This window comes from Mastomys coucha, unplaced genomic scaffold (genome assembly GCF_008632895.1).
Source record: "Mastomys coucha isolate ucsf_1 unplaced genomic scaffold, UCSF_Mcou_1 pScaffold16, whole genome shotgun sequence".
Taxonomy (NCBI): domain Eukaryota; kingdom Metazoa; phylum Chordata; class Mammalia; order Rodentia; family Muridae; genus Mastomys; species Mastomys coucha.
The window spans coordinates 66,938,896-66,958,116 of NW_022196898.1; the positions used below are offsets into that span (position 1 = coordinate 66,938,896).

Genomic DNA, 19,221 nt, shown 5'->3' on the forward strand with positions numbered 1-19,221 from the left:
GAAAGTAATTTCCCAGTGCAAGGTAAATCATGTGATCGATATGCATGCTATGGAAACCTCTGAAGAAATAGGCAGTGGATAAGCAAGATGGTGGCACCCATTGCTATTTGGTTTTGAGTCTGAGAAAACCTAGACTTCACTCCCTGTTCTACTAAAAAGAACCTGTGAATACCTTTTGTTAGTGTTTGCATCTCTCTACCTGTACTAGAATAAATGAGACCAGGTTACAGAGGCATACTATATACTATCAGATGAGAAGAAACTGCAATGTGAAAAAAAATGTATGGAAAATGGGATCTCCATGAAGAAATGAATGACACAGATGATGAGGCTAACCCCTAGTCTGATGAGAGTGCCTGAAGGTATTGCCACATTTATCTCCTAACTTCCTGACACACGGAGAAGTCGTTGGCTTTCTGACATTCATATTACAAAAAAATAATTTGTTATTGAGCTGCTTATGCTAAAAATCTGAGGAAAGATCTTTCAATGCCTTCACAAAGAGATTCCTAACAGCACTCACGTACATAATACAAATCTTGTATTATCATTTCCTCTTATTTTACTGAGATTGGCTTGATTTTATTTTTGGAGGGGGGGGGAAGGCTTATTAAACGCTTGTATTGATACCATTGTAAAGCATAATATAAAATCTCAGCCCATTAGCTACCTTAGGAAAACAACTATAATTTATTGTCTCCTCACCAGGTGAGCAGCTTCCTTGGGATCAAGCAGGGGGTAGGAAGGTGGGGATTCAGAGAGTCACAGGTGACTTAATCATGGAGAACTTCCCAGAGGCACGGGAAGCATCATCCAGTGAGTCTCTGCCTCTGTAACATAGTCAAGGTTGATTTTGTTTTGTTGCAGTACAGATGGGAGAGAGGGTAGGATGCTCCAGGTTTCTCTCCCTAGAGTATAGAGGTTCCTAAGTCACTCTGATCAAAGAAGGCTGGGACCTGCTGGGTGCACTGTGACCCAGTGGTGTGTGTCATCCACAAAAGTGTGGGACTTGCGGAGAGAAAAGTTTCCAGAACCTGAGGTCCAGAGGGCACTGTTTTCCTCTTAGTCTAAGTCTAGCGTTAAGATTGGTCTCGAACACACAATCCTCATGATTGCGAATGATAGGTTATAGGCTGGTATTACCGTACCTGGCTCCCATTTTATTTAAATCATTCCTCAGTGTGGACCTAGTAGTCTTTGAACATTATAGCATCAGCAGTTCTCTGTGGGGCCAGTTATACAGATTTGAGGTCTAATTCAACCAAACAATGAAAAAACGTACATAAAGACTATATTGTGAATTTCAAGTATTTCCACATTATGGTTTTTATTACTCAGGGTCAATCAGGAAGGGTGGAAACATTTGAAATGTAAATAAATAAAATAATTTAGTAAAAAAGAAAGCAAAGCTTAATATCACTTTAAGTTCAGTAGCAAAAAAGTATGCAAATAGCTTGTGTTTCTTATTCTAGGTATACAGCATTATCTTAAAGATGATCCAAAGTTGAGCACAGAAGTTGTATAGATCAGAATACAAATTACGGTGCCGTTCTTCAAATAAAATGTAACAGACTTATTTGCCCTCAAACCTCCACCAAATAGAGCTAGACCCCTTGAGCATGAAGCTAATGTAAACAGACTCTGAAAGACAGACAGGAGGTTGGGAAGTTTTTAATGGCTGCTTCTATTTCTTTAAGGTTTATGGTTCTGCTTAGATAGTAAACATGATCTTGATTTAACTTTAGTATGTGGTATCTATCTAGAAAATCAGTCTTTTCATTTGGACTAGGTTTTCCAGTTTTGTTGAGTATAGGCTTTTGTAGTAAGATCTGATGAGTTTTGAATTTCCTCAAATTCTGTTGTTATGTCTCCCTTTTAATTTCTGATTTTCTTAATTTGGATACTGTCTCTGTGTCTTTTACTTAGTTTGCCTAAGGATTTATATATCAGGTTGATTTTCTCAAAGAACCAGCTTTTGGTTTTGTTGATTCTTTCTATCATTCTATTTGTTTCCATTTGGTTGATTTCCACCCTGAGTTTGATTATTTCCTGCTGTGAATTCCTCTTGGATGTGTTTGCTTCTTTTTGTTCTAGAGCTTTCAGGTGTGCTGTTAAATTACTAGTGTAGGATCTCTCCACTTTATGAGGGCACTTAGCATTGCTTTCATTGTGTCCTATAAGTTTGGCTGTGATGTGTTTTAATTTTCATTGAATTCTATAAAGTCTTTGGTCTCTTTCTTTCTTTCTTCCCTGATAAAGTTATCATTTAGTAGAGAGCTATTCCATCTCCATGGGCATGTAAGATTTCTGTTGGTTTTGTTGTTATTTAAGTCTAGCCTTAGTCCATGGGAATCTGATAGGATGTATGGGATCATTTCAATCTTCTTGTATTAGGTAAGACTTGTTTGTGACAGTTATATGGTCAGTTATGAAAAAGGTACCATGTAGTACAGATAAGAAGGTATACTCATTTTTTTAGGGTGAAATGTTTTGAATATATCTGGTGAATCCATTAGGTTCATAACTTCAATTAGTTTCACTGTGTCTCTGTTTACTTTCTCTTTCAATGACCTGTCCATTGATGAGAGTAGGGTGTTGAAGTCTCCCACTATTATTATGTGAGGTTCAATGTGTGGTTTGAGCTTTAGTAAAGTTTCTCTAGTGAATGTGGATGCATTTGCATTCGGGTCATAGATGTTCAGAATTGAGACTTCATCCTGATGGATTTTCCTTTGATGAAGATGGAGTGTTCTTCCCTGTCTCTTTTGATAACTTTTGGTTAAAAGTCTATTTTATTAGATATTAGAATGGCTACTACAGCTTGTTTCTTGGACCAATTGCTTGGAAATTTTTTCCAGTCTTTTAGTCTGAGGTAGTGTTTGTCTTTGTCATTGATATGCGTTTCTTGTATGCACCAAAAATGCAGTATCCTGCTTGCTTATCCAACCACTTAGTTTATGTCTTCTTATTGTGGAGTTGAGTATGTTGAGGTTGAGATATATTGAAGTCACCTGATTGTTAGTTCCTCTTATGTTTCTTGTTGGAGATAGTAGTGTGTGTGTGTGTGTGTGTGTGTGTGTGTGTGTGTGTGTGTGTGATTTTCTCCTTTTGGGTTTGTTAAGAGATGTTTAATTTCTTGTTTTTCTTTTGGTGTAGATACTCTCCTTCTATAATCCTCTGTAGGGCTAGATTTGTATATAGACACTGATTAAACTTAGTTTTGGCATGGAACAATTTGTTTTCTCCATCTATTATGATTGAGACTTTTTCAGGGTATAGAATCCTGGGCTGACATTTCTGTTCTATTAGGGTCTTCATGACATGGATCTTCTGGATTGTAGAGTCTCTGTTGAGAGTTATTTCTGATAAGTCTGCCTTTATATGTTACTTGGCCTTTTTCTCTTCCTAGTTTTAATAATCTTTCTTTGTTCTGTATATTTAGTGTTTTGAGTATTATGTGACAGGAGCATTTTCTTTTCAGGTCCAATCTATTTGGTGTTTTGTAAGCTTCTTGTACATTTATGGATATCTTTTTATATTGGGGAAGTTTCCTTTTATGAATTTGTTGAAGATATTTTCTGGTCCTAGGAGCTGGGAATCTTCCATTTCTTCTATTCCTATTATTCCTAGGTTTGCTCTTTTCATTGTGTCCTGGATTACTGGATTATTTGGGTTAGGATCTTTTTATGCTGTGTATTTTCTTTGTCCATTATACCAACATCTTCTATGGTATCTTCTACACCTGAGATTCTTCTATCTTGTATTCTGTTGGTGTAGCTCCTGATCTCTTTTCTAGCTTTTCCATTTCCTGAGTTGCCACCATTTGTAATTTCTTTTATTGTTTCTACTTCCATTTTTAGGTCTTGGACTACTTTGTTCAATTCATTCACCTGTTTTATTGTGTTTTCCTATGTTTCTTAAAAGGATTTATTTGTTTCCTCTTTTAATAGCTTCTACTTGTTTTGCTATGTTTCCTGTATTTCTTTAAGTGAGTTATCTATATCCTCCTTAAATGTCTCTGTTATCATCATGGGATGGAATTTTTGGTTAACATCATGCTTTTCAGGTGTGTTGGTATATCCAGATCACCCATGCTAATGGATTAGTAAGATTAACATAGTAAAAATGATCATCCTACCAAAAGCAATCTATAGATTTAACACAGTCCTCTTCAAAATTCCAACATAGTTCTTCACAGATGTGGAAAGAGCAATTCTCAGATTCATATGAAAAAGCAAAACAAAACAAAAAACCAGGATAGCCAAAACAATTCTCAACAATAAATGAACTTCAGTGGGAATCACCATCCCTAATTACAAACAATAGTAATAAAAACTGCATAGTATTGGTACAAAGAAAGACAGACAGGTTGATCAATGGAATAGAATTGAAGACTTAAAAATAAACCTACACACTTATTAACATTTGATCTTTGACAAAGGAGCCAAAAACATACAATGGAAAAAAGAAATCATCCTTAATAAGTTGAGCTGGTCTAATTTGCAGTCTGTATGTAGAAATATGAAAATAGATCCATAATTAAGCCTTGCACAAAGCTCAAGTCCAAGTGAGTCAAGTACCTCAATGTAAAACCAGATACACTGAATCAAATAGAAAAGAAAGTGCAAAAGAGCCTAGAATTCATTGGCACAGTGGGAAATTTTCTAAACAGAACTTCAGTGGCTCAGGCTCTAAGATCAAGAATTGATAGATGTGACCTCATAAAACTGGAAAGCTTCTGTAAGGCAAAGGACATAGTCAATAAGACAAATCAGCAACCTACAGATTGGGAAACCATCTTAACTAACTACACATCTGATAGAGGGCCAATACCCCAAATATATAAAGAATGAAAGAAGTTAACCCCTAAAATAGGCCAAGTAACCCGATTAAAAAATGTGGTACAGAGCTAAATCGAGAACTCAAAAACAGAAGAATCTCGATTGTCCAGAAGTGCCTAAAGAAATGTTCAACATCCTTAGTCATCAGGGAAATACAAATCAAAACAATTCTGAGATTCCACTTCATACCAGTCAGAATGGCTAAGATCAAAAAATCAGGCGACAGCAGATTCTGGCAAGGATGTGGAGAAAGAAAAACACTCCTCCATTGCTGGCAGGATTACAAACTAGGACATCCACTCTGGAAATCAATCTGGAGGTTCCTCAGAAAATTGGAGATAATTATATATGAAGACATAGCTATACCATTCTTGAACATATATTCAAAACATGCACCACTGTACTACAAGGATAAATGCTCCACTATGTTTTTAAAAGCCTTATTTGTAATAACCAAGAGCTGAAAACAACCAAGGTGTCACTCAACCAAAGAATGAAATATGAAAATATGAAATATGAAAATAGATCTATAATTAAGAAAATGTGTTTCATTTACACAATGGAATAATAGTCAGCTGTTAAGAATGAATACATGAGTTTTGCAGGCAAATGGATAGAACTAGGAAATATCATCCTGAGTGAGGAAACCCAGACACAAAAGGGTATGGTATTTACTTACTAATAAGTGACTATTAGCAAAAAAGTACAGAATACCTAGGATACAACCCACAGACTGTGAGAAATTTAAAAGCAGAATGGCCCACATGAGGATGCTTCAATCCCACTTAGAAGGAGGGAGAGGGGAGGAGAATTGGGAATAGGATCAGTTATGTGTGTGAAGGTCGGGCCAGGAGAGAAGTCCAAAGGCTAGCAGAATGAATGGAAATATGTAGCCTTGGAGGATGGGAGCTGGGAGGACCCTCTAGAAAATACCAGAGACCTGGGAGGTGAGAGACTTTCAGGATTCAATGAGGGTGACCTTATCCAGAATGACAAGAGTAAGGAGAAAGAACTTGAAGAGTTTACCTCCTGTAGATAGGGCCTCAAGTGGAGGGATGGGGTTACCAACCCACAGTCAAATTTTCTGACCCCAAACTGTTCCTGTCTGAAAGAACTGCAGGGACAAACATGGAGAAGATACTGAAGGAATAGTGGTCCAGTGACCAGCAAGACTTGGGGTCCATCTCATGGAGGTCACCAAGGCCTGACACTCTTACTGATGCTATCATGTGCTTACAGACAGGAGCCTATCCTGGTTGTCCTCTGAGAGGCCCAGCAGCTGTGTGAGACAGGTGCATTTACTTACACCCAACCATTGGATGGAAGTTGGGGGCCTCTATGGTTGAATTAGGGGAAGTATTGAAGAAGCTGAAGGGGAGGGCGACCCCATAGGAAGATCAGCAGTCTCAACTACCCAGACTCTCGCAGCTCCCAGACACTGAGCCAGCAACCAGGCAGCATATGTGAACTGGTCCAAGGCCCCCAGCACACATGTAGCTGAGGGCTCTCTGGTCTGGCCTTGGTGGAAAAGGACACTGGAGGCAAGATGGCTCATTGTAGTAAAGGCTCTTGGTGACAAACTTCACAACCTGAGTGTGATCCCTGGACCACACTTGATGGAAGGAGAACACTAACTTCCACAAGTTGTCTTCTGACCTCCAACAAATATAATGGCATGCATGTGTACACAACAGACACACATGCACAGATGTGTACAATGCGCACGCACGCACACACACACACACATACACACACACACATATGCAATTAAATTTTAAAAGAAGCCACTTTAGAACATCAGAAAGAAAGAGCACTATTCAGTAAATTTTTCTAAAAGAAATCAGATATTTTGAACATGGCTGGGTCTTGGCCTCATGAATTGAAATGTTTGTCCACTCATTTTCTATGTCTATCTTGTTCCTTACCTTTTTTTTCCTGTGGGTTATTTTATCAGCACTCAGCTGCCTTGCTCTCTGATCTACTTCACAAGGTGCCCTTTCAACTTCTCTGTACACAGAAGGACTTATCCATTCCGTCCCTGTTGCTGGGGTTTCCTGGAAGGGCCTCACTGTGTCTTTTCACACCGGGTCATGTCACAGCCGTTAGTCACCCTTGCACGTATTGACGACGTGATGCACACCAGAAATATTGTGTGTTAACTGTGCTTGAGTTATTTATTATCTTTAGCAAAACTCTGATCACGAATACAATGGTTCACACAATTGGAAAAAATTTTTCTTACTTTTCAGCTGTGGCAGGGAATGTTGTAAACAATTTTCATAAAACTCTACAGAACATTGGTTCCCAAACAATTTTGCTAAAATATAAGGTTTCCACCCATAGTGATTTACTGGCAGAAAATTATAGATTTATGTACAAATCTTACTATTAGCTGAAATTAAACTATCATTCAGTCAGAAAATATGTTTTTAAAAGTTTAGCTAAAATTCGAAGAAAAAAAATCAGTATTAAAATATTCTTTGGATGATCACAATTGAACAAACCTGAACTTGAAATTGGGCAGGGTGTTTCAGTGGGATGGGGGTTGGATAATGTAACTGCCTTTCTTCCATTGTAACTGAATTCCACTTGATTCTATTCCCTAATCCTGGGTTAATATAACCTTTCATTTTCTCTACTTCTGAACTGCTGAATATTACTAGAGAAATTCAAGGAACTCTGCCAATTGGATTTGCTCCAAATTCACAGTGTTTAATGTCAGCTTGGCCTTCAATGCTAGTCAAAATCTGATTTTAGTTATCTTTTTTCCTTTTTTAATTCTCCATAAAATTCTCCCTGTCAAGCTGCTTTAATCTTTGTGAGACCTTCACCTCTCTGCTTTATTGCCCACCCATTTTCCTGATTGTCTCTGCTTGTTGGCTCTTTTTCCCTGGCTCCATCCTCTTCTCTGGTTTTATGTGTATCAAATTAACCATTTCTGCCCCAAAGTGAAATATAGGTTGCATTTCTACTGAAGGAAAAAAAAAATCTATACACAAGCAGTTATTTCAAATTCTACTTTCATGTTTGAAAATTAAGACAGGATTTTGGGAAAGTGTTTTCATTTCAAAAGTGAAAAGCAAAATTTCTTTCATGTGCTGAGTAAGTGTGACAGAATATACTGTTCTTCTTAATCAATATGTGCCCCATAAAATTGTTCATCTAGTCATTTACATAATACAACACAAACTCACACACACACATACATACACTCGCACACACAGACACATACACACACACACACACACACGGAGAGAGAGAGAGAGAGAGAGAGAGAGAGAGAGAGAGAGAGAGAGAAATATTGATTGTGAATTCAAGAAACATACTATCTGAAATTCCTAGATGGGAACATAGAAGGAATTTCCCAGAACATACTGGCCATGGCTTGTTTTGTAATAGGACACAGAAAGACCAGGCAGTAAAAACAAAAATAACCAAGTGAAAGTGATTCAGAATAGTGTGCTTCTTTTTATCAAAAGAAAGAAATAACACATGAAAAAGTTGCTTCTAAGTGATGAAGTAACTGCATCAGTGAATAATATGCTTTCTATGCAAGCATGAAGACCTAAATTTGGGTCAGTCTTTAGCATCCAATTTGCTACCCAAAGCTTAATAAAACTCCTTGATGTTAATCAACAGTGCCCACATGCATACATACACAGGAGCACACATGAGCAAATACACCCATATACACCTATACATATACAGAAAGAAAAACCTGCCTCTGTGTTAAGGAAAATATTTGCAGAAAATATGTATCTTCTAAGGAGTAGACACCCAAAATAGACAAGGAGATTGTACAACTTTATAGGAAAATTTAATAAATATTAATAGAGAGACGGGGAATGAGTGAGTGTGTGATAAAGAGAATAACCTAATTTAACACCGGCAAAATCCTGAATAGATATTTCCCCAAAGAAGATATATAAATGTCCAATAAGTCTACGAAAAGGGCCCCATATAGGACATGATGAGGAAAACTCAGACCCTCAATCAGATGCCCCTTCATAGCTATTGGAATAGCTCTGAGTTAAAGGTCAGAGGTAACAAAGACAGCAAGAGCCTGTGAGACTGCCGAGAAATGGAGATGTTAGTACACTGTTTGGAGTGTAGATCTGCAAATCCATGGTAGAAATCAGCATGACTGTTTCTCACAAACCTTAGAAGCAGAACTTTCTCAGAAACTTGTAATCTCTACATGGAGAGATCCCCAAAGAAATTAAAGCATTGCCTTGAATGAAGAAATAAACTGTAGATCTCTTTCCCTTCTTCTTTCTCTCCCTGTTCCTATCCCTGCCCTCTCTCTCTCTCTCTCTCTCTCTCTCTCTCTCTCTCTCTCTCTCTCTCTTTCTCTCTCTCTCTCTCTCTCTCTCTCTTTTTCTGTGTTGTAGAATTGTGTGACCATGCATGAATTGGAAGACTCAGTTAAAAATAGACTCCACATTTTAAAAACAGATTACCCTGAGGGTCCTTAAACTAAGTTTCTTAAGCTAAATGCAAATCAAGCTGCTTTCTGATATTCATCATTTGTGAAAACTAAACAAATAAAAGAGCTCACTTACATAGGTGTTTCTGGCAGGGGGACATATAGAAGAATGACTGACAGATGCAGTTTCAAGAAGAGAGGTATAGTTTCTGAAGGACGATATTACACTTATGTGGGATGAAGATCTATCTAAAATGCAGATGAGGATTATAGTTATAATGCTATATATACTGGAAAAGCACTATGAGAACACACTTGGGTTTCTCTTTTACAGCTGAAACACTACTAATAGCAATAGCAATGTGTGGAATGCTGGGTGTATTAGTGGATTGCCAATAGCAATCGCATGCCATAGTGTCATGTACCTAGTATATACAATAACCTGTGGGTGGTGTTTCAATGAATACAGACTATAAAATCTAAGAATGTAGTTAAGAAACACAGTGAGTACAAACAGATTGGTTCCCTAGTACAACTTTGGAGTGAAAATTACTGTTATAGAGGAACTTGCTATTGTACTCTGTCCTCGAAATAATGTTCAAAACCTATTCCGGGTTTATGTTCCTAGATAGCTACTCATACCTTTGTCAGTCAACCTAACTGACTTCTAATTTATTACAGTGAATTCCGTGTCTTTGAAATCCCTGTTTTTTCATCTTATTTGACAGCCTTTCATTATAATATGCAAATCAGAGCTATTAAGAGACTAGATGAAAATTATCAGTAAGTTCCAGGTACTAAAATTTATAAATACATCTTGGTTAAATTATATTCTCAAACTCATTGCAATTTCTTAGGTGGGCTATATTACAGTTATGGAGCTTGCTTCTGTTACCAATCAGTTGTTCATGAACAATACAAATGAAGTTAATCCTTCCATAAAGAAGTTTGTAGAGAGGGTCTTAATACATTAATTTTAAATTAATTTAATTTTTTGTAATTTATTCTATCATTTCTATCTATCTATCTATCTATCTATCTATCTATCTATCTATCTATCTATCTATCTATCTGTCCATCTGTGTTTGTAGTATATGTGTAGACCCAAGGAACTTGTAGTGTCTTCTCATCTAGTCTCCACTTTAATTTTGAAACAGACTCTCACTAAACATATAGCTCATGGATAGCCAAGACCAGCTGGCCATCATGCTCCTGTGTTCCAGGAATCTTCTGTCTTCTCGCCAACACTGGGGTCACAGAGCCTCTCCTCTGGTATTTTACCAGGGTGCTTGTGAACCAAACTCAGTCGCCTCTTCTTCATGCTTGCACAGCAAGCATTTTACTGTCTGAACTCTCTTCCTAGCCTGGATCTTCTTTATTGGTTGTGATTGTGAATCCAGAATTATGGCTTCCCACTGAGTCATAGATCCCCTTCCTCCAATTTAAGCACTGATCTATAATTCCTGCTAATGTGTTGTTCACATCTTTGTATTTCAACCTAAACTCAGTCTGTCACTGCTTTAAGCAATAGGCATCCTCAAAAAGAAATGCTCATTCTCCACCATTGCCATAGATAGAGGATAAATAAAAGAGCAACTTCTTTTGACTGATTTTGAACTTACATAGTTCAATTTAATTGTCATTATAGTTCAATCTCTTCAGAACCTTCACTCAGGATGTGGGGAAACCATCAGCTCATATGTGTACAATTATTACCTGCACTTTCAGGGAATTGGTATGACTGATTTTCACATCCCATCTTTGTGTGAATGGGGTTGTCACTGATGTTAATAGAGAATCATGAAATACAGTAAGTAGAGCAAGAGAGCCTGACAGCCAGTCGCTCTGCAGAAAGATCATAACAGGACGGTTGTTTAGTGGGCTTGAATAACTTAATGAAGTTTTAACAATAATTGCAGTCATTCTGCTTCAGCTAGGTCAAGCTAAATGGAAAGTTTTAATATGGCTAGAAAACTAATTACTTTATTAAAACTATAGAAGAAAGGATTAATTGTAGGAGGAAGAGGAGGAGGAAAAAGAGGAGGAGGATGCCTCTGTTTCCCCAGAGGTATCAATAGTGTTGGCTTTTCCTTACTCATAATGTACATGGAGACTTAAGTACCCAGATTTTGTTATGAGCACCATTGTCTTATCAAAAATTAATGATACACAATATTCCAAATTTTACTGGGTACATGCAAAGTGCTTATTCAAGGATTCTCCCCCCACATGCTCATTCAGTTTAAAGCCAAAGTGTGGTAGATGAAGAATTCTTAGTACCAAAGTCATTTGTAAATGTTATCAGAACTATTTCATATAATTAGTGAAGATAGGCACATTTTAATTTCCATTATACATTTTCCTATTGCCTTGCTTTAATAGGTATTTAATTTACAATTTAAAGAGTAAAATTTAAGTAGATACATAAAAGACAGACTCTCTATATTCTTCCAATAGCATATAAGAAAACTGTAGCCTTAGTACCCATTCAATGAAGTTCTAATTACCGTGTCAATTATTACATTATTTTAAATGACTTTAATGGAAGACTGTTTTCAAGAGGTTGTAATTTTTAAAAAGCATCTTGATTCCAGGGCAACAAATGTTGTTTATAAGCAAAGGAAAGAAATTAAATGGAAACCCACTGGGCCTTCAAGTGACTGCATAGTCTCCACTTGACAGAAGCATTAGCATCTAGAGTCAATGGAAATTAATGGAAATTAAATCTAATATTTTTAAAAGACAGCTTTACTATAGAAAAAGCAATATTGTCACAAGATGACTATTTTATACTACAAAATAATGATGCATTAACTTCCAGCAGATAAAGAGTGGCATGGAGTTTCAGTTGCTGTTGTTCTTATAAATGTCATTTGGCTGGCTCTCTTATTGACCCTGACCCCAATGCTTTATGTGATCTGACCCTTTTATATTATATGTACAGATTCCTGTTTGCTGCAAGTTTTATTTCTTGATCTTCATATGTTTGACCAAAATTCTGAACAATAATTTGCTTTACTTTTCTACATAAAGGCTAAGAATATATTATAGGTATTTCAGTGTTCATACTCCACATTACTTTGTAAGCATCTACTTTCGGTGTTGCTTTTCCCTATTTCCTATTTACTTATCTCACTATATATGCATGCTCTGGCTTGCCATTAATGAGTTTTATGAATTTTATCATAGTATATTCATCCAAATGGTTATGAGAAATAGGCAACATAGGGAAGGCAACTTTTAAAATATTATCACTAATTTTGTACTTTTAGGACTTTTTAAATTTCCTATCATCAATCCTAAAGATATCTGACTGAAGAGTTATTTTTTGAATTGAACTAAAAGCTCAATTGCCTGCCTACTCTCAGGTTAGAAATTGACTTTAGTAAAGATCTTGAAATGCAGTCTTAAGACATGATTCTGAGCAGTACCAACATCTGAGGGCTTTCTTCTAAAATGGATACACCCAAAGAAGGAGACAGGACCAACTTCTCACTGAAGAATTTAGCTTTGTATTTTCATGGCATTGTGTTCATTTTGAGAAGCCCATACATAAGTTCTATAGCTCTTCTCTCCAACTCCTCCATTGTCTCTCCTTTCCCTCTCAAATTTTTGATCTCATATTCTTTATTATTCTACAATATACATATGTCTGCATTTGTATGTATGTATGTATGTATGTATGTATGTATGTGTATTATACCAGAGTCTATTTAAAGTGGCTCACATAAACTTCTGTCCAGAATTGACCACTTGGATTGGAGAACCTCTTCAGGAGCCCAACTGCCTCGCCTTCCCTTGGCATCCTTTGACTACTAGAGTTGGGAGCTTCCGAAATTTCCTCTGTCCTCACTGGCAGATCAGCTAGGGTTGTCATTATGCCAATCTTGTCTAGGCAGTCACTGTCGAGATTCCACAGATGTGTTTTCTCTGCCACTTTTAGGGTGTGACACTATCTAGCCACAAGTGTCTTGCTCCTGTGGCTCTCCTCATTCTTTCATGCTTTTCCCCACGCCATGAGACTTGCATTGCAGATGCATCCATTGGAGTTAACCAGATGTGGGTCTCTAGTAGTCTTCTGTGCAAAAAGAGTTCTTCAATAAGGGGCAAGAGGTACACTCATCTGTGGGTATAAGGACAAGTGTTGACTTCATTTTGAAATTACATTGGTTTACAAAGGTTTCAGTAGCATATTTTCCTCCAGGATGTACAGCCCCTCCAGCCATATACAGTTATCTAGGCTTATAGTATTAGGCACGAACTGTCTTCCATTTGGTGACCCTTAAATAGAATTAGACGACTGTTAGTTATTCCCAAGACAAAAATGCCACTTTTGAACCATTAGTGACGTTGCTGGGTGAGTCATTGGTAGTTATTCATAGGCTTTCCATTTGGGTTCAGTTTCCAGTTGTTCCTTTCCCTTGACATCTTTTATAGCATTTTCTGATGCTATGGGTGCCAATCCTCCAGAAAGAGATTTTCACATCATCTCAAACTTAATTCTTCCAGATTCTGAGTCTGAAGTGGGTGGTATCATCAGCAATAAGGTCTTCAAGTGCTGAAAGTCAGCCATGATTAAAGGCAATAGCCTATATTGTTTGGGACGTTTCTATCCCTTCAAATAACAACTAGAAATGAGGCTTCCCGTGTGTGACACGCTGGTTTTTTTAGACAGTGAATGGCTTTTGAGGGGAACACCATCATCCCATGTTGCATAAGTACATGTATGTATGCACACATACATATATGTTGTATATGTTTTTCACTAGGCTTATAAAATAATGTTTTCTATAGACTTTTCCAAATGTTTTATTTTAGTGTTATGTATATCTTTCTTTCCTCTACCTTTTAATAACCTATATGTTATTTTTTAATTACTTGTTGTTTATTCTTTAAAATTTTAATTCTCTCTTCAAGATCTATTAACAGCTATCTTTACATTCAATTAGCTGCATGTAAATTTTTTGATAATCCCCTTAAAATATGTGTTTATTAACACAAATCCTTTACTTATAGAGGAAACACATTCTCAAGTATGGGTTATGCTAATAATAAAATATCATCATCTATATTCAATACAAAGAAAAACATTATTAAATATTCATCCCCAAACAGAGCAATACAGATTCCTTTCCTGAAGCATGCAGTTTTATCATATGCCTAATATATTTTAAAATTTCCCTGAGGTTTTAGATCAGAATTTCTCTCTTAACTGAGATGAAAATATACCACAAAAAATGTATTTCACAGTTGGCTCCTCTTGAATGCTTACCTCTGTAAGAGTTTCTGATCACGATATTCAATTTGTGCCCTGCCATTCTCTATATCAGCTGATGTAATCCCTTATTACTTTTCTTAATTACATTTTTAAATGATCACGAATCATTAGCTCATTGTACAAATGAAGCCCATGGGTTATAGCCACTTTTCTTCATGCTCACTCTTTTTATCCTGATACATCCAAAGTAAATTTGCATTTTCAGAAGCTGTGGTTAAATTGGTTACTTTCATATAAACACACCTTTACATATAGGAGAAGCAATCACTCTTAAGCAATCATAACAAACTAAACCTTTCATTTTTTTTATCTTGCTGTCATACACCCAGATGTGCATTTCTGTTTGTGGTAAGGCTTATGTTTGGTCACAATGTCCACAATGCATTCACAACAAATGCATCCCAGGCATTGTTATGTGTTGCAATATACCATGACTTACTTCATGCCTCCTTATTCCCACTCTCCACTTCTTCCTTCTTTCCCTGTTAGTAAGCTGTTGCCTGTCTTCTGAGATCATTGGCATGCAGCAGCATCGACAAGTTCTCCTTCCTTCTTAGATTAAAAAATGTGAGGTTTGGCTTATTTAATGTTTGATTTTGAAGCTTGAATGTATGTAAAGTTTGAAAAGTAATGCAGAAGAGATGAGAAAGAGATACAGATAAAATGATACCTGATCACAGGCCACCTATATCTTGAAACCAAAAACCTTATCAAATACATACAAGCTCTGATACCTGCTTTATAAGCATTTGTAATAGCTCTAGTTCCCGAAGTGAAATTGATGCTGGACCATTCATTTCTGTGCCTCTTTGCCTCTTTGTAACTGCCTAACATAAGAAGTGATGGTCTGATGTTGCTTTGCATCTTGGCAAATAATACTCTCAAAGTTTCCATTCTGAATAGACTTATACAAAAGAACATTGGCTATAACAAAATACAAATATGACAGTTCATTCAGTCCTTTCAACCTCTTCGTAATGCTTGTGTACTGTTGTTATGTGTCCCGGTGGCTGCATGCATATTCATTGCAAAGAAGATAAAAGCTTTAGGTTTTAATGTTCTTTATTTAGCATCTGGCTTCATCATTTATTATCTGGATTCATACCTGCCTTTATTATTATTTACCCTACAAACCTTAGTTTATTTATTTATAAAACAGAAGTTAGAATATCTTTCTCATTCATACACTAGAAGGGAATGAGACTTTAGTATGTTAAATGCAGAATCAGAATTCAGAGTCCTTGTTCCCTGGATGTCTTTCTCAAGCTCCAGCCACCTGGTCCCATCAACCCTCTCATTATCCAGCAATGATTGGCATGTCAGGGAGTCTTCAGCACTCTGGTCCAGCTCTCAGTCTACTTGTAAAATGAATATCAACTCTGATTGTTTCTGCCTCTAATTAATTATAAACTCCTAGAGAAAAAAAAAAAGGAAGAGCCAGGCTTATGCAATTCTAGTCATGCAGCTGACATTTATTAAAGGTTTTCTTGGTGCCAATGATAATGATTTACGAGGGAATAAAATATTCAAGTAATTTGGGGACAGGTTTTATTTTACAGTATTAATTGTGTCTCTTGCTAAAAACAGAAATGATAGTAAACTAAGAAAAATTCTCATGAGCTTAAGAATAATGTTTAAAGACCTTTCACTAGAAATCACAATAAAGGCTTACATATCTTATAGAAGTCAGAAAATGTATAAGTTTAAGGACTGTAAAATGGAGTTAAGCAAATTGCTATCAAAATATCTCCATGTTTTCATTGACTTCCAATACTTAATTCAGAGGCCAACCTTATCCATATGACCTTATGACTCTAGTCTGCACTAGTTACAGAATCGGGTTCTCATTGAAATACATGCTTTTGAACACATAGAAAAATAATTACAGATTATTGAATTTTGATATGAGTGTTGATAAGATGGTTTGATGGATATGGGACCAGTTGTTAAGCCTAAAGACCTAAGATATATTCCTGTATCCTCTACAATGGAAAAAAAGAATAAATGGCTGAAGGTTTTCTTCTGACCCTCACATGTGTATTATGCCTTTGTACACATGGGTGTACACAGACATGTAAAAAACTTTTGATACAAACATAAGGAAATATGAATATGTATATGATCAGTAGTAGTTTTTTGTGAAGGTGTGCATAGATATTTACCCTAGGAAGTTTTTGCCTCTTCTCTCATACCAATTTTTTGTTTCTAAAATAAACTATTTATAAATATGTTTAAAGTTCATTCCTAAGAGAGAAGTCATATCATTCAAATCCCTAAGATGCCATACTATTTTTATTGGATATTTTCCTTATTTACATTTCAAATGTTATCCCCTTTCCCAGTTTCCCTCCCTCCTGGAAACGCCCTATCACATCCTCCCTCCCCCTGCTTCTATGAGGGTTCTCATCTACACACCCACCCACTTCCACCTACCCGCCCTCAATTCCCCTACACTGGGGCATCTATAGAGCATTCATAGGACCAAAGGCCTCTCTTCCCATTGATGCATGACAAGGCCATCCTCTGCTACATATGCAGCTGGAGTCATGTGTACTCCTTTGTTGATGGCTTAGTTCCTGGGAGTTCTGGTTGGTTGTTATTGTTGTTCTTCCTATGTTGTTGCAAACCCCTTCTACTCCTTTAGTTCTTTTTCTAACTCCTCTTTTGGGGACCTCACGCTCAGTCCAATGATTGGCTTTTAATATCTGCCTCTGTATTTGTAATGCTCTGGCAGGGCCCCTCAGAAGGCAGCCATATCAGGCTCCTTCTCTGTATCCACAATAGTGATGGCATCCTTTTTTTTTTTTCTCAAGACAGGGTTTCCCTGTGTAGCCCTGGAGGTCCCGGAACTCACTCTGTAGACCATGCTTGTCTTGATCTCAGAAATCTCCCTGCCTCTGCCTCCCAAGTGCTGGGATTAAAGGCATGTGCCACCACTGCCCAGCGGCTGAATGCTTTTCAATGAAACTTTCAAATGTTTTTGCTGCAGGCTTCTCAACAAACTTTCATTTTTTTTTTTGCAAAGAATCAAGTGGAATTTTAGTTTATCTAAGTAACATACAATCATTCAAAATCATGGCACTCTCAAAATATTAATCTCTGCATCATATGTGAGGCTTGTGCTTCAAGTTACAGTTCAATAGCTTTCTAAAAATGATTTCTGAGACATAGATATGAATTTTGATGGCTTCTAATTACAAGTCAGAAAGGATCTCACTGAGGGACATATAAAACTTAGAGAAAAAAACATGTGAATAAAAAAATACATTATTAAAAAAGTAAGAAAAGCAAACAGAAATGCATACATCACCCCCCAAAACTTAGGGGAATATAAATTACTTCTCAGGAGTCCTGATTTTTCCATTGTAGATCAATAGTGTACAGTTAATGCATTACCAGGAGAGCATTAATTTGCAATTATCACAGGTGATCTGATCCCCTGCTCTGTCCATTGACACACAAATGACATTCTTTTTAAAGAGTCTGCAGTCATTATTTTAAATAGAGCCACAGAAATAAAAAATAGAAGTCATTTTCAGTCATCAGTATCCAGACCACATAAAGTGGGAACCTTTGTATTTATCCCCAAATAGTCACGATGATACATAATGAGCCTGTGCATAAAGATGCCCTTTTGTATGCAGAACAAATGTGCTAGAAACTCCGTGGTGAGAGATGAAATGATGCACGACAAAATTAAAATGCCCTGAATCAAATACAAAGTAAAGCATATCCTTCAGTGGCCTCCATAATGGGAAAGAAGTACTTCTCTACAGATGAGAGAGAGATTGCTTCAACTGAGTGTATTTGAAATGCTTCATCTTGAACATACAAGCTGATTGCCTGGGAGGTAGAGACTGAGGCCACAAATTCCTAAAGGAGTAGATCTCTACTGTCTCGGCACCTGATCTGATCATACACCGTATTTCAAAGATTCATGTAGTTCATTCCAGAGATATAAAATAAGAGGACTACTGAAACCAGATATCAGGCAGCAGCAGCAACAACAGCATTATCCATAAGTAGTTTTATATACTAACACGGAATTTTATACTAAAATTATTAGTCCTCTATTCTAACTTTTCAATACCGTATGTCAGCTTATTTTATAAAACACAACCCAAGGAGAAGGTTAAGCATAATTGTGTTTATTGGGAATAAAGTTTACAGTATAAGAAAATGTAGAATTACAGTATAAGAAAATGTAGAAAATGTAGAATTGAGGGAGAGAGAGAGAGAGAGAGACAGAGAGAGACAGAGAGATGGGATTGAATACAGGACATTTACAGTAGAGATATCCCTGTTTATAAAGACAGCCAACTGAACACAACAATTTAGGCAACTATCACTGGAAAATTGGAAGAAAAATTTTCTTTCACTTCATTTTCTTTTCTACATGAATTTCATCCTTCTGAGTGGGGGTTAACTTTCCCAGCCTTCTAGGTTTTACCATCTGGGGAAAGGTCATTTCACACCCTAAGACATGGGATAAGGTATCACTCAGTCTAAAATAATGCTTCTACACTCATGGAAATCAAGACCCTATTTGAATAGTCACAATGATAGAAAAAATAATTGTATGTTAATAAGTTAACAGTATAAGCCATCTCTGTCTCATGTTTTGGGAAACCTACTTTTATGTATCTTTTCTTCTTTCTTCTTTTTTTTTTTTTTTT

The 19,221-nt window shown here is 36.7% G+C and overlaps 1 protein-coding gene across 1 annotated transcript in view; it reads left to right on the forward strand.

Annotated features, from left to right (window-relative positions):
• The window catches only part of Dpyd (dihydropyrimidine dehydrogenase), an 835,953-nt gene that overhangs the window by 656,623 nt on the left and 160,109 nt on the right, over positions 1-19,221 (forward strand). The window lies entirely within an intron of this gene.